Below are 24,590 nucleotides of genomic sequence, written 5' to 3' on the forward strand. Positions count from 1 at the left end.
GCCCAATATTCTTGGACTTCTGAGCCTGAGGTAGAGCTTCTTCCACCCTATGAGTTGGGGCCGGGTGGGAGAGGGCAGCCCAGTCCTCTTGGCCATCCAGAATAGAGCTTTTGCAATACTGAGCTAGGGGAGACAAGAGATGTTCCTGGGGTGAAACTATAGCCCCTAGACTAGGAGCCGGGAGGAAAGGGAACCCTGTTTTCTTGGCCACACTTGTCGAGAACAGTGTTTCTGTAAGATGGAGCTGGCGGGGGTGGGGGTGGGGTATGGAATTGGAACACGTCATGACTCAAATGCCACAGACTCTCACTGTTCTTACCAAGATTTAGTAAATTTTCTTGAATAAATGTTTCTCTACTTGCAGTATGCCCTGAGGGCAAATCTCCAGAGACTTTATATGGTTGTTTTTAAAAATAATTTTCACCAGTGAAATGGTTGTTTCACAGGGGAGTCACACCAGCTTCCCATAGAGCCATTCTGGAAGTCCCACATCCCTACTTAACATTTTTCCAGTGGAAAAAAAATTGGTGGGGGCTCCTTCTCCGCTAGAACTCAATTAGCTCAAACCCAAGATTTTATTCAGAGGGAAAGAAAGCATACGAAAAGTGAAATGGGGTTACAATGTAAGACATTTCAAAAATAAACCAAATAAATAGTTTGAGGTTTATCACCTAAGTGCTGATGTTTTGCAGAGTAGCTGTCCTACAGAATCAGGCATTAATCAGAGGGGGAAACAGCAGTATATGTGTACAGCATTCTGATCCCTGGAGCAGCAGAAATAATCTCATCCCTGGGAAATACTTATGGTTATATAGGGCCTGCTCTGCTGCTGATACAGCTATGGTTTGGAAATTTCATTGTAATTTTTTTTTTTTTTCCCCGTACGCGGGCCTCCCACTGCTGTGGCCTCTCCCGTTGCGGAGCACAGGCTCCGGACACGCAGGGTCAGCAGCCATGGCCCATGGGCCCAGCCGCTCCGCGGCACGTGGGATCCTCCCGGACCGGGGCACGAACCTGCGTCCCCTGTATCGGCAGGCGGACTCTCAACCACTGCGCCACCAGGGAAACACCCATCGTAATTTTTTACTGGAAAATCTATCTTGGCTAAATGTTTGCAAGAGGACAAAATAGCTTGTCATTTGGTCTCTAGAAACATACAGCCTTGGTCCAAAAATGTACAAAAGCAGATTGTGACAGTGCTGTGACTTTTAACTGCTTTCATGACCCCTTCCACACCGACCATTTGGGAAAGATCTTTTCCCTACTCTCTCTGACTTGCTTTCTCCTTTTGAGGCATAGAATTCTGAATACCAGCCAGGCTGGGAAACTCTTACCTCAATGGAAAGTGCAGTAAGGCTGTGCCACTAAGAAAGATGTCTTCTTCTAAATTGACACCCTCTCTCCAGTTGTTTCTCTTGTTGGCCTACTCATCCTGACCACTTTATCAAGGGAATGGTGAGTTTCAAAGAAGTGCAGGACCCCAAAGAGAAGAGGTAGCCATAGCAGCTTTTACTTCTCTTCCTCCTTGTTCAGCCTGTGTGTGTCTTGATTCTGGGCAGCCACTGCTCCTTTGTTCCCAAATCTGGCAACCTCAAACCCTGGATGCAGTGTCACATGGCTGGAGGTGCAGATACCAACATATCTGTTCCCTGGGGACACTCCTCCATTTGCCTTTTGCAAAGGGAGTTCAGGCACACTGAGGAATTGACTGCTTTGAGACCATGGCCATGGCAGCACACTGGCCTCTCCGTTTCCTATCCTTCTGAACTCCTCTAATTTACTCTTTTCATCATTCATGGATGTATTTTTATTTTTATCAAGATATCTCACTCTTTAATTCTCTGTTCTGAGCACAACCTCCCTCCTCCCACAGCTTCCCAGCACATCTGCAGGATGGCCTCTAAGCTTTTGCCAGAACCTTTGGATTTTAGACATTGCCTCCCCCACTCCTGCCTTTCTTTCTCTCTCTCTCTGTCTTCCCCCCTCTCCATCAGTAAATGCCTCCAATTTCTTCTTTAAAAAGCCTGGACCCCATGATGTCCTCACCCCCCCCTTGACCTTTGTCCCTTCCTGTCATGCCAGTTGTCATCTCAAAGCCTACTCCCTGCCCCCCTTCCCCTAGCTGCTTTATCTCCTCCTTCTCTTGGCACTGAATTTTCTTTATTTACAGAGACAGTGTTTCTCTCCTCTCCTAAACGAGCCCCTCCCCACCAAAGTCATTCCCCCCAGCATCTGGGTTTGCAGTCTAACAAAATTCAGGGCTTAGGGGCTCCAGGGCCCCCGTTGGCCAGCCAGGTAAGGTGGAGAAGCAGGGCCCAGAGGGCCTTGGGGCATGGTTCTCTGTCTCAAGAGGGAAGCTACTGCTGGGCCCCAGGCCACTGGTGCCCTGTGGGAGTGCCAGCCCAGTGCTGCCAAATCCTCTGGTTCATTAAGAGAAGACTGAAATCCAGATATTAAACTGTCCTGTTTAAAGCTGTTGACAATTATTCTTAATTTTTAAGAACATGGGGGGACAAGCCTCTTCCTGCCCCTCCCACTTCTGGGCTAGATTAACCACCCCCCCACCTCCCACATTAACTCATTTGCCCAGTTCTAGAAGACTATTTTCAGCGTCTGTGCTACTGCCTCCATTTCACTTGTATCCTCCCTTGGATGACTATAATGACCTCCTAAATGGTTTCTGTTTTCTGCCCTCCCCTCCAGTCTACTGTGTACAACCCTGATTGATTGAGTTACCTCAAAATAACAGAGCCTCCTAGGGCTCCGGGATCCAGCTGTATAGATTTAGTCCCAGGCCTGCCATTTATAAGCTATGCGAGATCTTGGGCAAGTGAGTCCATCTTTCTGAGTCTTTGTTTCCACACCTGCAAAATATGCAAAATAGTAGTACCTACTCATAGTCCTGTTGTGAGGATTTAGTGAAGAATCATGCCTAACCTGGAATAAGTACTCGACAAACGTTCATCGTGATTGCATCATCCCTTGTATGAAGACCTTCAAAGGCTCCATTGCCTCTCAAATATAGTTTAACCCATTTGTCTGAGGCATTCAAGAGTCTTGCTCTGGTCTCAGTCCTCCTTACCTTCTCTATACAATACTTCAGTCACATTGGACTGTCATGCCCTAAATATGCTTTCCTGTCTTATTCCGTTTCCTCTCTCCCCTGCCCCCAAGTGCCTGGGACAGTGCAGGAACTCAGTATATGTATGACGTTGGAGGAGGAGGGAGGTGGGGTTGGGGGCTAAAATAGCTGCTATGATTATCCTTATATCATAGAGGAACAGACCGAGGCAAAGCAACCTGCCCAAGGCCTCCCAGCCTGGAAGCAGAGAAAGCAGGATTTGAATCCAGATCTGTCTACCCTAAAGCCTGTTGTCTTTCTAATATATTACAGAAGCAGGGGCAGGAAGATAAGGGAGACACTTGAGATACACTTTTCCTTCTGGAAAATCATAGGGCATTGTTTTTTCTCTATGATAAACCAGTAGAAAAGAGTAGTACAACTGTGTGACAGTGGTATCTGGGTGGCTTGGGCCAGGATATGTTGGTGCTTATGAAAACTTCTAAACTGCTGAAGTCAACACAAGGAACTTTTAAAAGTAGGCTTAAAACAAGTTGCAAAACAAAAAAGGGATTGAGGACAGCAGGATAATGTTATAGTCTGGCTTCTTTGGTAACAGCCTCCCTTATAGACTTTGGCAAGATTGGTTTAGCATAACAGGTGCCCCAGATGGAAGGATGGACTTCCCAGATATAAATCTCAGTTTTGCCACTTATAATCTGTGTAACCTTGAAAAAGCTGTGTCTCATCTTCTCATCTGTAAAATGGGGGACAATAATAGTACCTACTTCAAAGGATTATTGTGATTATTAAATTTAACAGTTCATGAAAGCTCTCAGAACATTGTCTTATACACGGTAAGTTCTTTTATAAACCTTAACTAATGTTTGTCCTCCCAGAATATGTGTCCCATACTAGGTGAAATTGGAAACTTTTGGATTAATGGATCTCTCTTTCTTGACCTTTTCCAATGAGGTAAAACCACAGTCCTAATCGTGGCACCATTTTTTATTGGTAAACCTTTAAAAACTTTTCAAAGTGCTCCAGACACCTCACTAGGAGGATAGTGGAAAATTTCTGAAATCATAATATAACTTTCTAGAAGAAGGTGACTGTGCTTTTTTCTCCCACCTCCCTTATTTACATTCCACTTGTACTTATACAGCCTAATAGCATAACTGCACAGACTCTGGAGCCAGGTGGCCTAAATTCAGATTCCACCTTTGCTACTTACTCTCTGTGTGACCATGGGCAAGTTACCTAACCTCTTTTTGCCTCAGTTTTCTCGTGTGTAAAATAGACATAATGACAGTATCTCTATTATGAGGTTCTCATGTGGATGAGATGAGTTAATACATGTAAAGCAGTTAGCATGGTACCTGGCACATAAGAAGCCTTAATTTAAGCTGCTATTATTATTATTACTATTAGAAAATAAACTAAGAAGTCATTAGACATCTCTTAAACTTTTCTTTTAGGTTTTCCCTTACTAGCCAATTCTCAGGTGTCCATGCATTCTCAGGCCCTGATTACAGTGCTCTCCTTTACATGGGAATCTTGGTCAGATCCCTCCCTTGGCCCTGCCAGCCCCTGCCCTTGGGTACTTTATACTCAATCCCATCTATGGGGCCCTCATTTGGTGCCAGGACTTTGCTCAGAACAGCTTCTCAGGTAATCCTCATGTATTTCCAGGCCCAACAAACTACTATAGGTCTTTAACCTCACTCTGCATGGGACTAGAAGAAAGAGATTCCAAGCTAGAGATTTTACTCAGTCATGGAAGAGTGAAATGGCACACCTACATCAGACCAGAAGCTTTTGGTGCATTCAGTACTTAATGCCGAAGTTACTGCTCATTTTTCTGCTAAGTTGCTCCTGGTCCAGGCATCGTTTAGCCTATCCCGGGATCACTTCCTGTGCAACATCAGCTGTTGTCAACAACCTGTCCTTATCGAGTCATTCAACCAGCATATCTCAAGCACTATTACCATGCTTACTTCTGCAGCCTGGTGCAGCACTTTGAATCTAGGCTTTGGAGGCAGACAGGCCTGATGCAAATCCTGGCCCTGCCTCTTGCCAATTGTGGAAAGAGGGACAACTTTGATCAAATGTAAGATGAGAATAGTACAAAGGTCTACGTTGAAGAGTTGCTGTAAAAATAAGGGATAGCATATGTGAGTATCTAGTAGAGACCTAATCAGTGACATTGGTAATTATTATGAGTCATGATTATGCCTAGACCCAGTTCTCAGTTAAGGTGCTGCCCTTGGAAATAAAAAGGAATGAGAGTCCTCATGCAAAAGCAAGTGAAATTGGACCCCTAACCTCACACCATATACAAAAATTAACTCAAAATGGATCAAAGACCTAAATGTAAGAGCTAAAACTCTTAGAAGAAAGTATAGGTGTGAATCTTCATGACCTTGGATTAAGCAGTGGTTGCTTAGATATGGTACCAAAGGCACAAGTGACAAAAAAAATAGATAAATTGAACTTAATCGAAAGTGAAAAACTTTTTCATTTCAAAGGACACCATCAAGAAAGTGAAGAGACAACCCACAGAATGAGAGAAAATTTTTGTAAATCATATATCTGATAAGGAACTTGTATACAGAATATATAAAGAATTCTTAACTCAATTTCAAAAGGACAAATAACCCAATTTAAAAATAGACAAAGGATCTGAATAGACAGCTTTCCAAAGAAGATATACAAATGCCCAACAAGCATATGAAAAGATACTCAGCGTTATCAGTCATGAGGGAAATGCAAATTGAGACCACAAGATGCCACTTCACACCTAATAGGATAGCTATAATCAAAAATATGGAAAATAGCAAGTGTTTGCAAGGATGTGGAGCAACTGGAACCCTCATGCACTACTAGTGGAATGTAAAATGGCACAGCCACTTTGGAAAACAGTCTGGCAGTTCCTCAGTAGGTTAAATATATTACCCAGGTTACCATATGACCCAGCAATTCCACTTCTAGGTTTATACCCAAGAGAAATGGAAACACATGTCCACACAAAAGCTTGTACAAAGTTCATGGGAGCATTATTCATAATAGCCAACAGATGGAAACAACTCAGTGTTCTTCAGTGTGTAAGTGAATAAACAAATGTAGTATATCCAGATCCATACGGTGGAATATTATTCAGCCATCGAAAGGAATGAAGATTTATACATGCTACAACATGGATGAACCTTGCAAACAGTATTCTGAGTGAAAGAAGCAAGATACAAAATCCTACATATTGTATGATTATGTAGGCAAATCCTATAGAGACAGAAAATAGATTAAGTGTTTGCTAGGGACTGTGGGGAAGGGGGAATAAGGAATTAATGGGTATGGGGTTTCTTTCGGGGGATGATGAAAATGATCTAAAGTTGACTGTAGTGATGGATACACAACTCTGTGAATATACTAAAAGCCATTGAATTGTCTACTTTAATTGTTTGAATTGCATGGTATATGAATTGTATCTCAATAAAACTGGTAAATAAAAAAATGGAAGGAGAAACGAACTACCCAGAGCCACCATGGCAGACTTCATAAAGGGAAAAGGGTTTATCAGCGATCATAGGAGGTGTTTCTGTGTGAGTGTGTATTCCCTGGCTGTGTGTGTGTGTGCATGTGCTCATATGTGTGTTTTAGGGTAGTCCGGTCCTGGCCTGGCCCCAGGCAAAACTGTCACACAGGCAAAATTTTCTCTCAGCACTTTTCTAATTCTCCCTGTGCCTGAAAGTGAAAAAGGTTTAATTTACTCTCCCTTGAAGTGGTCTTTGCATTCCTGCTGGGCATCAGTCAATTCTGGATGAATGATTTTTAAGAAAAGAGCCTCAAGGCAGCTTCCAGGCAGAAGTTTCAGGCAGTGGGATGGAGAGTGGTGGGCTCCTTCTGGGCTGGAAGTTGGCATAGATCTTTCTCCTTGCAAGCAGGGCTATGGGTGGGTAGAGTTGCTCGCGTAGCCACATGTGCTATATCCTGGCACTTCGGGATGCTGTCTATGGTCAGCTAGTGTGAACTGATCATCAAATTGGGGATCCAGGGGCAGGACAGGTAGACCCTTCCCAGTAGAGAATGTGTTCTGTAAAGGACTTCTCAAGTTGGCCTGTGCCCCATGCCACTCTGACTGCCATCTCTGCTATCCTGCAAGGGAGCTTCTTTGAGCAACTGGCCTAATCAAGTTTCTGCCCCCTTTTAAGGCTTTGGTCTACCTCAAATGAGGGACATGCACAACATGCAGGGAAGGGTGCTAAAGGTGAAGCATATGGCAGCTGTGATGCTGTGGGCCATCCGTTAAGGTGGTGGGCGTAGGTGCTGGTCCAGACTTTCCATCTTATTCCTGGTTGGGTTTTTGTAATCAAAGTGGAACACGCCCATGGAAAGAAACAACAGATCCCTGAAGGAACCCCACCCAGTCCCCTTTCTGGAAGGCAACCAACTTTTGTTCTTTTCTTCCTGTATTTACCCCTCATTTCTCTAAATAAAACACTTCTTTTATTCCTTCATTTACCAATTTTGGGAGATTATCTGTTGACTTCCTGCTAAGCTAGTTGAGGATTTATCACCATTATATGGCTATATCACCATTTTTATTCTTTTATTGGTTAATCTAGTAATTTATGCAGTATACTAACACTTTTATGTTTTTGTTCCATCAATTATCATCTGCACCTTTTGAATCTCCACTTGGTAAAATGAGATATTGGCACCCTTTCCCTTCTCCTCAGCTCTCCTCTCCACTGACCCGTCTCACTAGGTGGTATTTTGGTATAACACCTGGTCCTTATTTTTTAAGGACCTTGTCTTCAAAAGCAGAAGATATGGAAGATGAAATTAATTTGTATTGAGCATTTACTATGTACCAGGAACTGTGCATGCATCATCACATTTAATTCTCACAGTAACCCTGAAAGGGAGGTATCATAATAACAATTTTTTGCATGAAAAAAACTGACCAGACCATGCATCTGGAATGAGGCCAAGCTGAGATCTGAACCAAAGTTGGACTCCAAAGCCCCTACTCTTTCCAGAGCCCTATGCATCCTTCAGCTTCAGTTTCATCTGCAGCTTTTCAAGTCCCCTTTCTGTAGCCAAAACTTGGACTGGAAGTCTTCATCTATTTTTGGAACCCCACAGCGGTTCTGGCTTGTTCACTGATGCTGCACCCTCTTCCAGAGGGAAGAGGAAAGGGCAACTTGAGAGGGAACGGAAGGCAAATGAACATCCCTGTGGGGGGTGGGGGGTGAGTGGGTCATATGGTTCAGTCACATGCCTGGCAGGCCTCTCTCAACCTGGTAGCCCACACCTTTGGAAGCTAGTACAGAAGTTCCAGGTAGCCCCTGAGGTGACATGGGGAAATATTTTACAACATCACCAGGGCTCTCCCAGCCAGCAGGCTGCCTTTGATATAAGAAGCAAATACAGAATTTTGAAGGTTGTAGCTGACTTAGACCACTGCTCTGGGGTTGCAGTCATAGACACATGTGGGAAATTCCCAAATTGACTTTCCCACAGAGCTGTTTTGGAGTGGGGGACAGAAAGAGGCCGGGGGTGGAGAATGTATTTTAGTTATTTATTTGATTAGTATTTGTTAAATCGTTGGACCATTTCACCCAGAAGCACCGAGTGGGATTTCCCCAGGGGTCACTTCCGGGCACATGGAAGAGTCGAGAGGTCAAGAGGCCCTGGCTCAATTTTCCATACTGAGGAAGGAGAGGCTCCAATAATGTAAAACAGATAATACCAGATTCTTCCTATTGGTCTTGAGGCTGCTGTCACAGAGAAACATTTGGGAATCCTCACCCACCCACTCTCCCCCTACCCGATTCCCGGGTTTCTTCCTGTCTGTTGGCATTCCAGCAATCCACCCCATCTTGGAGTCATCTTGATTCTTCCCTATTCTCGCCTTTTGCCAACCCATCTCCTTCACCCCAGCTCCCCCCACCCCACACACACACTCTTGCCTCTGGAAGCCCCACCCTGTTGATTTGCAGTGTCTTACACATTCATCCTTTCCCCTGTCTTCTTAGTGACCCTCAATCTCATTACCTTAGACATAGACTCTTGGTTTCTTCAGCCACTCTGTGTGTCTCCAATTACACCTCCCACCCCACTGGCCTGGCCCCAGTCCATCTTGTTACCATTGATGGATGAATCTTCCTATAGAACAGCTTTCTGAGACCTGCTCAGACTTTCCCAAGGCTTCTCTGCTGGTTCCAGCATAAAATCCAAATGCCTCGGCTTGACATTCAAGGTCCCATGCTCTCTGCTGTCAATCTCAATTTCCGGTCTTAGTTCTTGACACTTCCCTACTGGACTGAGACTGTCTTGAAGATAGAGAGCATGTGTGGTTCACTTCTGGGACCCTGATGGCACAGGAGGAAGCCTAGGACCTCGTGGTGATCAGGACTTGTTTGCTGAAGGAATGAATGTGATAAACACTCATTTTGCCAAATAGCTGTTCAGGGACCTCTGTCACTGACTAGTTGCATGACCTTGAATAAGTCCTTTCCTCTCTCTGGGCCTCCTGTCTCCAGCAGCACTCCCAAACTTACAGGTCTTTGGCCCTAAGGGCCTGCAGGCCTGCTTTGCTGGTTGGCACATTAAAATGAATTTAAATGCCTTTTTGTAAGGCAACTGGGCTCCAGTTCCACACCCCCTCCCTCATTTTCTTACACCTCCCCTCCTCGCTCATTTTCATTAGCTGCTGGGTGCCTAAAGGCATTTACATTTGTGACCCTTGGATGAGGTGGTGTTTATGCACCTTTCAACTCTGGCAAGGCCAGGATTCTGCTTGACCTGCTTAGAAATGAAAATTACAAGTGCTTTGCTTAAGTGGTTTCTAATGTCATCTCATACACAGCAGCCAGGCCTGACTGGCTCTGCCCTCCCAAAACAGGCCACCAAAGAACAATGGTGTGTGCCCTTAGTATTCTGATTTTGGCAGTCAGCTGCAGGGGGAGATGTTATTCCATCGAAAGTGATTGTCTTCACATAACCCAGCACCAGTGGGGCCCATTTACAATCTAGAAAGGACCAAGCACAGCAAGCTCATTGGCAGCCAGCTGGGCATACATACACAGGGGGCATCGGTTGCAGGCACAAAGTATGAATTTAGCTTAAGTTGCCTGGCAGGATCCTTTCCAGGACAAAGTGCTGAATGTGGAGTGTGTGCTAGCAAGCCAGGCTTCGATCTCCGCCTTGCTCTCGGTGGCCTGGTCCACACTGAGACTCCACAGAGAAGTGCAGGGTGGGCAAGGAAGGTCAGGGACAGCATTCTCACCACTGGGCTCCTTTGCATTAGCTGGTCCCTAGGGCCACATAGCTGCAAACCTGCCTGGCCACAGGCTGGCAAGACTCGGCTCACCAGGGGGATGCCAGACCAACATAGCGGCTGCTGGAAGACACTCGCTCAGCCCAGACAGCAGCTGAGCCCCACATGTTTGGGCAGCACCTGGGTGAAAGGTACTGGGAGCTGGGCAAAGGGCTGGTGCAGGTATATGTGCCCATCACTGGGCACAATCACTGAGTAAAAGTGGAACCTCTGAAGGCCCACTGACTTGGGGTATGTATAGCCTGGCTGCCCCTGAACTCAATGTGGAAGGCATAGAGGGGTTATTCAGTTAGGGGACACACATGGTGAAGTCACACTGTATGTAGCAGTTATAGGCATTTCTGATGAGGACAGGGAGGATGAGAAAGGCAGAGGGGAGAAGACAGACAGTGCTTCTGACTAAGCTGTTTCATGTGTCTGGGATAATTCTAGGGAGCTTCCTGGAGTGAAAGGGTTTGACTGTGTAGTGTTGCTTCCCTGTTTCTGCCCTTTCGTGCTTGGCAGCTTCTGAACTCAGGGAGGTGAATCCCTAGTACTGTTTTTCAAAGGCAAATAGAATGGAGAAAGTAAACTTTCCAAAGAAATTTTTAAAAAATTTATTTTATTGAAGTGTGAAGTGAAGATTTACAGTGTTGTGTTAGTTTCTAGTGAAACTAGAAATCGGCAGTGTGATTCAGTTATACATATATATCTATTCTTATTCTTTTCCATGATGGTTTATCACAGGATATTGAAGATAGTTCCCTGTGCTATACAGTAGGACCTTGTTGTTTATCCATTCTATATATGAGTTTGCATCTGCTACCAAAGAAACTTTATGGAACACATGTAAAGCCCTAGAGAAACAGTTTTAAATTATTTTTTTAGTATTGTTGGTTTCCTTTGCATGACTGCACCCAACTCATGTCAGCTAGGCGTTGGGTGAGACACGTAAGACCGTTGCGTGTGCAAGGGGAGGTGGGCACACCTGCTTGGGGAAGTGTAAGACATCACAGCCGCTGAAGGGCAGGAGAGGCGGCTAGGTGGGGCTCGGCTGCAGCTCAGGCTAAAGACCATGCACATGGGGAGATGTGATGTGGTGGATGGTATGACTGTGGCTGTACTGTGTGTTATGTACATGTTTCTGACATGACTGGGAAACTTGGCTATAGCTTTTGTGTGTGGATTTGTGGCTTGCAGGTTGAAACCAGGATGTTCTGGCAGTGACAGGAGCAAACACAGGAAAGGCTGGAGAGCCCCATTGTCAGCTACATGGGCGTGGAGCCAACTGCTCTCACCTTAATTTCCGCATAGCCCACTGGGCCTGTGTCTGGCAGCACAGTTGTGCCATTGTTGGCACACTCAGCTGCCGTGGGTGTCCTAGAAACCCAGCTCTCTCTGACTGGCGGGTAAAGGAGATAAGGCTGGAGTCTTGGTTGCAGACCCATACCCGCGCCTCGTGTTCAGCCTTGTCATCATCACACAGTGAGGCTTCTTGCTGAAATGCCATCTCCTTCTGAGATGGGAGCCACTGAGGGGACTCTGTGGTTGCTTTTCTCTACCTTTCGAGTAATTGGGCGTCAGGGTAAGACAAGCCCTGGCCTGGGCTCTGCAGCTGCTTCCTACACACTGCTCAAGCCCTGCATCCTCTCCTACCATTGTGAGGAGAGCTCTCACACACCTAGGGGGCTTTGAGGTCGAGACGATGGTCTGGTAGTTGCTGAGCATTTGGGTCTTCATCCCCATGGCTAGTAACCAGCTGGTCAGGCCTGGCATGGCCATGTGGCTTCCATGGCTTGGGGCTGAGTTTGAATGAGCCAAGTTTGTCCTCCCCTTAGCAGTAGGAATTTTGGACAGTGAGCATTTTGGGGGTTCCCTGAGCCGGGGAGGCAAACGCATATGCATGCAGGGCCACACTCACCATGCCACCCTTGGCAGTTAACAGGGCTGAGAGTTGTGGTGTGACCAAACATAATGCCTGTCTCCTCACATGGTAAAAAAAAAAAAATAATGACCAGACTAAAAGCATCTGTAAGCCATATTCAGCCTCCTGGCTGCCAGTTTGTGACCGTTGTGAGAAGTGAAATTTAGTTGCACATCACTGAGAATTCTTTTGGCCTGGCTAAATCTTTCCTGATCTTCCAAACCCAGCTTAACTAGCATCTCTGTGACACCTTCTCTGACCTCCCTCCTTCAGCCAAATGAATTCTCCCTCTGATCCCTTAGCCTCTCTATTGTCGCATATTAGACCATTCATTCATTCAATAAAACTTTATTGGGTACCTTGGCAAGGGCTATCCTGGGGTTACAGAGATGAATAAATAAATAATCCCTGCCCTCGAGGAGCAACTAGCACAGTGAGGGGAGAGACAGGAGAGCAAACAGTGACTCTCAAATGTGTAAAGGCTCAGGGCTCCCTGGGTGAGGCTCCCTCTGTGTGTGTAAAAGCTGAGAAAGGCAGGCTTCAGGTGAGAGGAGATGGCTTGGCCAGGTCCTGGAGGAAGAAATCAAGTAGAGCAAGCTGAGGAGGGGGCAGGCCTCTCCTAGCCTGGGGCAGCCCCTGAGCAGACCCTTGGAGTTATGGCTCTGGATGGCCTGCTCAGGCCCTGGTGAGTCGCTCTGTGACAGCTATGTAAGGAATGGGGGCTGGGAGTGGCAGGAACAGGACGGATAATTTTTTACTCTGGAGGCAGTGGGGACCAGCTGAGGGCTTAGAGCAGGAGAGTGACAGATCTGACCTTGGCTTTGGAAGGCCACCACTGGAGCCTGCATGTGTCATGTGGACAGGAGAGGGAAGAGACTGATGACAGGGAAGCCAGCCGGGGAGCCGCATCCCCAGTGCCTGGGCTTGCTCGCCTCATCCTTGCTGAACTAGCGAGTGTACGAGTGAGGGAGGGAGGGAGGACACGCTGTTCCTGGTCTGGCTTTCACAGGCATCCACATGGGTGTCACATAGGCATCTCAAACTTACCACGTTCAAAGCCAAAGTCCAGACTGTTCCCCGCAAACCTGCTGCTCCTACAGTTTTGCCCATCTCAGCTAATGGCATCCCCAACTTTCCAGTTGCTCAGGACCCAAACCCCAAAGTCATTCTTCTCTCTTTCTCTCCTTTCCCATCTCCGTTCTATTAGCATATCATGTTATTTCCACCTTCGTAGTATCCAGAATTGAACCACTTGTTACCACTATCATGGTCTGTGCCACCATCATCTGTCGCCTAGATATTAGCAACAGCTTCCTACCAGGTCTGCCTGTTAGATAAAGTTATTGGATCCTCTACATCGACTCTCGACACAGCAGTCAGAGTGATCCTGATGAAACATAAGTCAGGTCATGTCCTGCCTCTGCTCAAAACCCTCTAATGGGTCTCTATTTCAGACTAAAAGCCTAAGTTCTTACAATGGCCCACAAGGTCCTGAGTGATCTGTCCCCCCACGACCTGTCTGACCTCATGTCTTACCACTATCTCCCTCACTCACTCTGCTCCAGCCACTCTGGCCTCCTTGCTGTTCCCAGACAGCTTCAGGGTCTTTGCATTTGCTGTTCTCTCTGCCTGGAATTCTTTTTTTTTTTTTCATTTTTTAAAAATTAATTAATTAATTAATTTATGGCCACGTTGGGTCTTCATTGCTGCACGTGGGTCTAGTTATGGTGAGCAGGGGCTACTCTTCGTTGCAGTGCATGGGCTTCTCGTTGTGGTGGCTTCTCTTGTTGAGGAGCACAGGCTCTAGAGCGCAGGCTTCCGTAGTTGTGGCACGCAGGCTCAGTAGTTGTGGCTCACAGGCTCTAGAGAACAGGCTCGATAGTTGTGGTGCACAGGCTTAGTTGCTCCACGGCATGTGGGATCTTCCCAGACCAGGGCTCAAACCCTTGTCCCCTGCATCGGCAGGCAGGTTCTTAACCACTGCGCCACCAGGGAAGTCCCTCTGCCTGGAATTCTTTTCCTCCAGATATCTGCGGGCCTCACTCCCTCACTTCTTTCAGATCTCTGCTCAAATGTCACCTTCTCAATAAATCCTTCTTTGACCATCCTCTTATAAAGCACCATCCCCAACTCTGCTGCCCCCCCAAGTCCCTTCATTGTTTCATTTTCCCCCAAATCAGACATTGCCTTCTAATCTAGGTGCCTGGTGCATAGTAGGCACTCAATGAGGACTTACTGAATAAACAGGTAGACTGAGGGGATCAGTGAGGCTGCTCTGGGCCATCTCTGGACCATGTGACCTGGATTCACAGGAGCAGGTTGTATAGGGGAAACAGAGAGCCCACTAGTCCATAGAAGTTAGCAGGTCTAGCCAGGGTGACCTTGGGCAAGTCCCTTCTGCTCTATGATCCTCAGTTTGCTCTTTGATAAAGTGAGGGATCTGTGATCCTCTCTAAGGGGTAAAGTGAGGGCCTGGCCATCTGGGTTTGCAACTCAGGCCCCATGGACACAAGGGCAGAGGTCCTCACCCCTGCCATTCCCTTTTGCTTTCTTGACCTCTTCCAATGTGCCATCTTCTTTTCAACCCACATCTATAAAGACACCATGGTATATAGCTGGTTACATAATGATGGGGGATGGGGTGGCTGCCATCAGCCACATTCGATCAAGCCAGCGGTGCTCTGCAAAGGGTATCTGGCTCTGACCCAAAGGCCTGGTGCAAGGGAGAAGTCTGGCAGAGCCCAGCAGTTGGGAGGACGTCCTACTCCACTTTCCAGAGCAAAAGTTTCTACCACACCTACCACTCAGGTAGGCCCATCTCTGGAGCAATGCCATCTCCTCTCCTAGACCAAACTAAATTCTTCTACCTAGTCTAGTTGGAGCCTAGCATTTTTCAAACATTTCTCACTTAAAATTTTAATCCTTGCAATAACATTATGAAGCAGGCATTCTTCGACCCATTTTTCAGTGAACACTGAGTCTTGGAGGGATTAAGGAATTTGCCCAAGGTCCCAAGCAACCTCTCATCCTTCTGCAGGAATCACTTGGAAATCTGTTGACCAAGGTCTAGGAGGCTCATCTGTGTGGTTGGAGCTGTGGGAGAGGCAGGAGGGAGGATGCTTCCTTCTTCCTTCTGCTCCATCTAGGACACAGGTGGAGCCCAAGGAGTGGAAAGCAGGCCAGCCCAGATGGAAGTCATCACTCTCCTGCCGGCTCCCTGAAGGCTGAGCAGAAGGGAGGCGCCTTCCCTGCCTAGCCTTGCCAGGAATCTGGGTGTCCTGAGAGGCTGAGACCAGTGAGTGATGGGGGTGGTGTGTGTGGGGTACTCCATGTGATAAACTATTTTCCTTTCTCATTCCAAAGATCAGAGAGCACTTGGTGAGCAGTTCTTTGTTCCAATGGAAACAGAAAACCAGAAAAGCCCAGTGGGGGTTGGCCAAACTTTCCTTTGTCTTCTTGGGCTGAGAGGCTGAATGGGAGGACTACGCAGGGTGGGTGGGGCAGGGCCCCCATAAGGGCAACAAATCAGTAGAAGGGGAACCAGGACAGGACTCTAGCCAAAAAAAAAAAAAAAAATCCACAAAGAGCTAAGTACATGCTGGTGAGGAGGCCTTGCAGCCTCTTTCATGCAGCCTTACTCCATGTGAGTCTGCTAAGTCTGACAGCCCCCGCAAGAGGCCAGTGGGGACTCCAGAGACACAGCTAGTGCTCTCCTGGCCTAAGTAGTACCAAAGGCACCTCCGGGATCACTGCTCTCCACGCATCCTCTGAGCTCCCTGGCCCAGTCTCTTTCCTGCCCCCTCCCCACACCATGCTCCCACCAAGAAAAATAGGAACTCAAATTTGTCAAAGTCATTCGAAGTTTGCCAAGCACTTCCCTATATAATAGCTCTTCAGGAGGCAGGGGAGCCTATTGGTTAAGAACACAGGCTCGGGGCCCAGACTGCCTGGCTCTGCTGTGTGATCTAACCTTGTGCTTCAGTTTCCTCATCTTTAAAATGGGACTGATCACAAGGTCTGCATCTCAAGGTTGTTTTCAGATTAAATGAGCTAATGGTTAAGGTCCCTAAAAGTAGAGATTACTTTGTCTTTTATTCACTGCTGTACCCCTAAGGCCTAAACAGTGCCTGGCACCTGGTAGAGACTCGACAAATATTTATTGAATGCATCTGAAGTGCTTGGAATGGGAACTGGTACTTAGTAAACACAACAAATATTAGTTGTCATTATCTTTCACATTCTCACAACAATTCCAAGAGGAGCACTCTGGATTTCATGCATGTCAGTTTTCTTCCTCCATGTAAGGTTCAAGTTTAGAGTCAAGGCACTGTTGACTGGAAAAAAACACATAACCTAAAAGTTGAGAGTTATGTTTTATTCAGCAGACGTTCTGAGGACTTCTAGCCTGGGACACAGCATCTCAGATAATGCTGAGAAACTGTTCCTAAGAGCCAAGGGGGTGAGCCAGGATATACGGGAGTTTTTGCAACAAAAGACCAGGTAGTCGGAACATCAAAAGATTACTGTCAATGGAAGAAAACCAGATATCTCAAGTTAAGGAATTTAGCGCTTTCTATGTATGGGAAGATACAAGAGTCTGGGCTCACTGGAATCATTCCTTTGATATGCACCTCTGCTATCTGGGGCCAGTATCCTGTGCTTTCTCATCCTGAGTCTCCTCAGGGTACACCATCGGGGGTGGCTGCAGCAGTTGACTGCTAGATGGCAGGCATCCTTTTTCTATCCTGAGTTTCCTTAGGGGCAGCTGTAATGTGGTGGCTTGATGGCTGCAACATCCAGGCAACATTTTAGTTCACAGCACCAAAGACAGGCAACGGATTTTAAATTGAGGGAAATAATTTGGGCCACAGAGGATTAGGAATGCAACCCTCAAATCTGAATAATAGCATCCATCCACCCATTCATTCGTTCACTTGTCCACTCCACAAATATTTCATGAATACCCCCCATGGGCCAGACCCTGAGCTGTGAGCTGGGGATATATTGATGACAAGACAGACAAGGATTCTATGTTTGAGGAACTGAGATTCTAGTGGGAGGAGACAGGCAAAAGCAAGAAAAGACTTAATTTCAGATAGTAATAAATGCTATGAAGAAAATAAAGCAGTATAATGATGTATAGAGTGGCTGAGGTATATCTCTAGGGGGGTTGAGAAAGGGACATAGGAGCTCTTCTGGGGGTTCTTGATCCCAGGTCAAGAGCCCGTGCCTTGAGTTGGTCAACACTACCTCATCCCGAGAGCATTTATATGCCATCTGCCCAAGGCAGGAGTCAGTTGTTAAGTGTAGCTCCCAGAGGTCTGTACACGGGGCTCTGGGTGTGAGGGGCTGGAAAGAGGGGGGTGTGAACATATTGTACCTGAATTGAAAGATTCTGGCATTAGTCGTCCTCTGGCAAAAGCTGTTGGTTGCATTAGGTGAAGTGATGGTAGAAGCCTGAGAGCTTACTCTTAGGTTCTTCTGCACTCCCAGGGAGGAGATGTCTGGCCAGTGCCCTTATGTCCATGCTCCTTCATGGTACCACCTTCACATGTGCACACACCACCTCATCTTCAAGACAGCCCAGGCACCGTCTCCACCATCACAACCCTTGTCACACTTGAATGCCCTTATTCATTACATATTTGGGCATCTCCAGAGCCTGGTACAGAATTGATGCCTAATAAATGCTTATAGAATGAAAGAATAAATGGTGACTGCTTTCCTTCTGCTTCCTCAACTGACTGGCTCATTCTCACTCACACATCAAGACTCAGCTCACAGACTTCCCTGGTGGCACAGTGGTTAAGAATTTGCCTGCCAATTCAGGGGACACAGGTTCAAGCCCTGGTCCGGGAAGATCCCACATGCTACGGAGCAACTAAGCCCGTAAGCCACAACTACTGAGCCACGTGCCACAACTACTGAGGCCCACGTGCCTAGAGCCCGTTCTCTGCAACGAGAGAAGCCACTGCAATGAGAAGCCTGCACACCGCAACGAAGAGCAGCCCTGGCTCGCTGCAACTAGAGAAAGCCTGCTTGCACCAACGAAGACCCAACGCAGCCAAAAATAAATAAATTTATTTTTTAAAAAAAGACTCAGCTCACACAGTCGTCTTATCTCCTTGCGTCCCACCTGGGGAGCTCTTGCTCATCCTTTACTCCTTTTGTGAAGCTTTCCTTGACCCCTCCAGGCAGGGTTGGTCCCTCCCACCTCTGAGTGCTCCAGCACCTCCTATTCCCTCCCATCATAGCCCTGATTGCTCTAGGGGTGCTATCTGCTACTGCTCAGCCACGTCCCTTAACCTGTAATTTTCTCAGTGGCAAGGACTGCACGTTTCCGTTATCTCCACACCTCCAGCACTAGCCCCTAGAGGGCGCTCAATAAATATTAGTGGAATTGATGGAAAAAACAAATGAATTGTCGGTTTTGCTTAGAGCTTCCTAGGTAGTGGTGTGCTAGAGCTGGCTTGGGCTTGTGACTCATGAGAGCCAATTGTTCAATATTTAGGAAACCTGTGAGCCAATTATTAAACGCAGCTATTGTTAAAAATTAAATTATAGGAGAAAACAGAAAACAAGCCAACATGAGGGATATTCTACCAAGTAAGTGACCGAATAAATGCAATATGGGATCCTGGATTGGATCCTAGAACAGAGAGAAGACTTTTGTGGAAAAATCGGTGAAATCCAAATAAGCTTTATACTTTAGTTATTAATGTTAATTTCTCAGTTTTGACACGTTTTATAATGATGTAAGATGTCAACATAAGGGGAAAGATTCTTGTTTTGTTCATTGTACTCTAGCCTTGAGAAAATGATGGAGAAAATGTTAATAATGTACATTAGGTCAGGCGGTTTGAACGAGACGAAGACGGAACCGGAGCCGGAAGATGGCAGTGAATGTGTACTCAACGTCGGTCACCAGTGATAACCTCAGTCGACATGACATGCTGGCCTGGATCAATGAGTCTCTGCAGTTGAATCTGACAAAGATTGAACAGTTGTGCTCAGGGGCTGCCTATTGTCAGTTTATGGACATGCTGTTCCCTGGCTCCATCACCTTGAAGAAAGTGAAATTCCAAGCTAAGCTAGAACACGAATACATCTAGAACTTCAAAATACTACAAGCAGGTTTTAAGAGGATGGGTGTTGACAAAATAATTCCTGTGGACAAATTAGTAAAAGGAAAGTTTCAGGACAGTTTTGAATTCGTTCAGTGGTTCAAGAAGTTTTTTGATGCAAACTATGATAGGAAAGACTATGACCCTGTAGCTGCCAGACAAGGTCAAGAAACTGCGGTGGCCCCCTCCCTTGTTGCTCCAGCTCTGAACAAACTGAAGAAACCTCTCAGCTCTAGCAGTGCAGCTCCACAGAGGCCCATTGCAACACACAGAACTACTGCAACCCCTAAGGCTGGCCCCGGGCGAGGTGCGGAAGAATCCTGGTGTGGGGACCTGGGATGACGAAGCAGCCGAATTGATGCAGCAGGTCAACGTATTGAAACTTACCGTCGAAGACTTGGAGAAAGAGAGAGATTTCTACTTTGGAAAGCTAAGGAACATTGAATTGATTTGCCAGGAGAACGAGGGGGAAAACAACCCTGTATTGCAGAGGATTGTGGACATTCTCTATGCCACAGATGAAGGCTTCGTGATACCTGATGAAGGGGGCCTGCAGGAGGAACAAGAAGAGTATTAACAGCCTGGACCAGCTGAGCATCATCCGAATTCTTCACTCCAAATCATGTGCTTAACTGTAAAATATTCCCCTTTATTATTCTTAGAGGACTCACTGGTTTCTTTTCATAAGCAAAAAGTACCTCTTCTTAAAGTGCACTTTGCAGAAGTTTCACTCCTTTTCCAATAAGTTTGAGTTAGGAGCTTTTACCTTGTAGCAGAGCAGTATTAACATCTAGTTGGTTCACCCAGGGAACAAAGAGGCTGACCATGGGGCTCACTGTGTGGATGCTGGTAGCACTGATGGCTGGAGAAGGGGGAGACCTCAGTAGAGATGTGTAAAGACTGGTTTGAATTTTAAGCTAATGTGAAATCTTGACAGAGAACGTTTTAATAAATAAATGCCTTAAGAGTATTTAAAAGATGCTTCCATATTTCAAAATGTAAAATGTAACATGACAGGAGCTTCTGTGTGTTTGACATTGTGTCTGGGAAGGAAGGGCCAGAACCTGGAACCTTTGGGAGCTGCTGTTCCCAGCCCTCACGGGGCTGCCTGATCCTCATAGGCGCAGACCTTGGCCCAAAAGGAAAGTTTGAAAAGTTGCTTTGTAAAGCCATTTAGTGTCCTTGACCAGTTGCATCCCTGATAAGAAGCAAGAGGCATTGTTGCCTGGATGAATAGAGGGTGTGTTTCAGCCCTGAGACGTGTTGAGTCGAAGAGCTTGATTTTCATAGAACATTTCTCTGGTGATTTTTCCAGTTATCCCTGATATTTCTTTGTACTGTGTTTTGTTGTTGTTGTTGTTGTTGTTGTTGTTGTTTGAAATGAGGTGTGTCCAGTTTTTAAATCTAACAACTACTTTTGGGGACTTGCCCGCATCTCTGGGATTTGAATGGGGGTTGTGTCCCATTTTACTGTCTTTTAAGTTTACATTTAACATGTTTCTCTTCTCTGCTCCCCTTGCCCACTGGGGACTCCTCTTTGGCTCCTTAAAGTTTGCTGCTTAGAGTGGAAGTTCAGCAGGCAGGTGATCATGCTGCAGGTTCTTTCTGGACCTCTGGCAAAGGGAGTGATCAGTGAAGGAAGGCCACTGCTACCTTGGGATCTGCAAGGCTGGGTGTTTTCGGTACCTGCTGTCCCCAGCCCTCCACTGTTATCGGAATACTTTGCCAGTGCACTAATCTCTTCGGAGATAAAAATGTTAGCGTGTTACTAAATGTTAATTTTCTTTTGCAGAAAATACAGTACCATGTCTGAGTTAATTATTAATATTTAAAATATTTCATTCCTTAACTCCCTCATTTGCTTTGCCCACAGCCTATTCAGTTCCTTTGTTCGGCAGAATTCTGCAAAATGTGTTACCCACTACTGAGATTGTTCTGCCCCTGATGTATTTGTATTGATTTGTTTCTGGTGGTAGCTTGTCCTAAAATGTGTGTAGCAAGCAGGTATTTTATGATAAAATTGTTGTGTAGTGCATGCTCTGTGTGGAATTCAGAGGAAAACCCAGATTCAGTGATTAACAATTCCAAAAAATGCAAGTCACTAGCCATTGTTCAAATAACAGTGGTGCTATTTCTCTTTTGTGACCTTTTAGACTTTTGTTGCCCTAAAATTCCATTTTATTGGGAAGCCATTTTCCACCTGGTCTGTCTTGACAGGGTTTTTTGCTACTTTAAACAGTTTCTAAATAAAATTCTGTATTTCAATAGAAAAAAAATAATGTACATAAACTTAAAAGTGTTTCATATTTATAGCCCTGATATCCTCATCTCATCCTCAGAAATGATGTCCATCTTCATGAATAACACCCCCAAAATTGAAGAAATATGCTTCCAGTACATGGAAACTACTATCTGATTCAGCAAAGGAGTTGTTTGAATCATTGATGAATCTGTCAAGTTCCAACACTTCTTCACTATTTCACTTTCTTCTTACTCATTAACATAAATGAAAGTATCAACCACCATTCATGTAGGAACTACACTCACTCTTCTTTTTCAGCTGTAGGATGGCTATGGATGTAAGAGTTCAGCAAAATTAATGAACTCATTGTATGAAAATCAATTGGCTATATGGAATTTGCAATAGAGTATTATTTCATTGTTATTCATAAATTGTGTGTTTCACTTCTTACATAATAAGTAAATACATATATATATATATATATATATATATATATATATATATGTGTGTGTGTATATACATGCATGCATTTTTAAAAAAGCCAGTGGTTAAACATTTACCAGAACACCATTCATCCTAGGTATCAATTACTATTTCATCAAATGCATTGATGGAAAGAAAAGAACATTGCCGGGCACCTTCTCTGTGCCAAGCTGTGCTAGCTTTTTTATGTTCATCATCTCAGTTGCTCTTCACCTCAACTCTGCGAAGTGTAAGTATTATGGACATCATTTCTGAGGATGAGATGAGGATATTAGGGCTCAGAGAGGTTAAATGACTGGACCAAGGTCAAGTAATTGCTGTATAGTGGAGTCAGGATTAAACCCTACATCTGAGTTCAAAGCTAGTTGTATTAGTTTCCTATTGCCCCTGTAACAAATTACCACAAATTTAGTGGCTTAAAGCAACAGAAATATATTGTCTTACAGTTCTGGAGGTTAGACCTCTGAAATGGGTCTCATTGGAGTAAAATCAAGGTGTTGGCAGGGCTGCATTCCCTCTGGTGCTTCCAGCTTCTAGACACTGCCTGCATTCCTTGGTTTTTGTCCCCTTCCTCCATCTTCAAAACCAGTAACGGCCGGTTGAGTCTTTCTCATATCCCATCTCTCTGACCTTGCTTCTGTTGTCACATCTCCTTCTCTAACTCTGCCTCACATGCCCCCCTCTTTCACTTTATAAGGACCTTTGTGATTACATTATGCCCACCTACTACATGCAAGAGAGTCTCCCCATATTGAGGTCAGCTGATTAGCAACCTTAATTCCATCTGCAAACCTTATTTCCGAACTTTGCTATTTAACCTAACATATTCACAGGTTCTGGTGATTTAGGACGCGGACATCTTTTGGGGGGGGCCATAATTTTGCCTACCACACTTATTCTTCTTCTATGACCCTTAACCACCTTGCCTCTTGTTTTAGGGGTTACATAATCCGATAGAAGGCCGATATTATTCTCCCTGACACCTGCATGCCACACATCTCCATGCCCTCCACTTTGGGTAAAGTGCCTTCTTTCCTTCCATTACTATCCCAGCTGCCAGAGAGCCCTGTGGGAGAATGGTTTCTAATCCCTGGGGCTTTTAATCCTGGACCTATATTTTACCTTGGCTCTTACTAAAGTGTTTTTTAAATAGTTTCCAGGATTTTTGTGGATTGCTGGCTATTTCAAAGCTCCTGTTCATTTTTTCCTTTCTCCAGTGCTTGTATGGGGCCAGAGCCCCCTTTCCTACATGGTACGTCTCATCGTACTGTGGTTTATCCATTCCCACCTTCTGGACCTGTTTCTAGTTACTAGCCAGGATCCTGCATTATTTATTTGTGCTTCTCACAGATTTTTACATTGCTGTATTCTAGAAAAGGCCTTGGACTTACTAAAATGGCCTTTCCCCATGCCTGCTGATGAGGCGTCTGTCTGTGTTTAATATTACTCTCTGACTGGCTTTTCAGAATCAGACCCTGTAAGTAGTAGTTCCCTATCTTCCCTTGTTTCCTCCACTCTGAGATTCCTGATTCTGGTCACAAGAAACCTCGTCCACTGAGACCAACCAAAGGCCAGAGGTTGCCGTTCCTCCAAGAAGCCTTCATAACAGCCAGATGCACCCCTTCACTACCTCTGAGCTCTGACTACAACCTTCTTGGTTCCCCCATCTATTCTTGCCAAAAGCCTCGTGCCCTTTCCTTCTGCCTATCAGATTCATACCCACACTTTGGGGCCTGGTCTGAATCTGACCACCTTGAGGAAAGTTTTCCAGATTATACCAACCCAAGGGACTCACGTCCTCCTCTGAGCACCTCCAGAACTTATTGTCAGTAACACTTATTTTGACAGTGTATCATCTACCATAATGGACAGGTCATAAACCGGTGGCTGGTGGGCCGAATAATGCCCACAGATATGTTTGGTTTAGTCTGCTTGTGGTTTGTTTCTTTTCTAAATTATTTGTTAACAAGTCACAATTAGTAATCTTTCCATTCAATCTGGATTTCTGGCTTCTTTGAAAAACAGAGAAGTCTAGTAATACTGGCTCTGCATTCTCACAGGTTAGTAGTTAGCTGGATTGGGGTGATGGCTTCCCCGTTAGATGGAGCTCCTGCTCTCCAGTTCGCCACAGTTCCCACCACTCCCTATTATTATTATTATTATTATATTACTCCAGCCTCCTTCTCTCATTTATAGTAGTTGCCTGGCTCCTCAAGGCATTCAGAAATTCTGAAATATTCCACACTTATCTAAATGTCCAGCGGTATTAGAGTCTCTTGGAGGAAAGAAACTTTATTTTGAATTTATTTTGTTTCTCCCATGCATCTCTGTACCTAGTAGATGCTCAATAAGTATTGAGAGAATAAAGACTTTCCTGAATCATCCTCCAGATGACTCTAGAACGTGTAAAACTTTACTTTTACTCCAAGGTAAAG

General features: G+C 45.5%; 1 protein-coding gene and 1 pseudogene across 1 annotated transcript in view; both read left to right on the top strand.

Annotated features, from left to right (window-relative positions):
* LOC117198671 (NHS-like protein 2) overlaps window positions 1–24,590 on the top strand; it is a 125,432-nt gene that overhangs the window by 93,072 nt on the left and 7,770 nt on the right. The gene's annotated exons all lie outside the window — the stretch shown is intronic.
* Window positions 19,162–21,465, top strand: LOC101279451 (microtubule-associated protein RP/EB family member 1-like; annotated as a pseudogene).

Source organism: Orcinus orca, chromosome X (assembly GCF_937001465.1).
Source record: "Orcinus orca chromosome X, mOrcOrc1.1, whole genome shotgun sequence".
In the NCBI taxonomy this organism is placed as follows: domain Eukaryota; kingdom Metazoa; phylum Chordata; class Mammalia; order Artiodactyla; family Delphinidae; genus Orcinus; species Orcinus orca.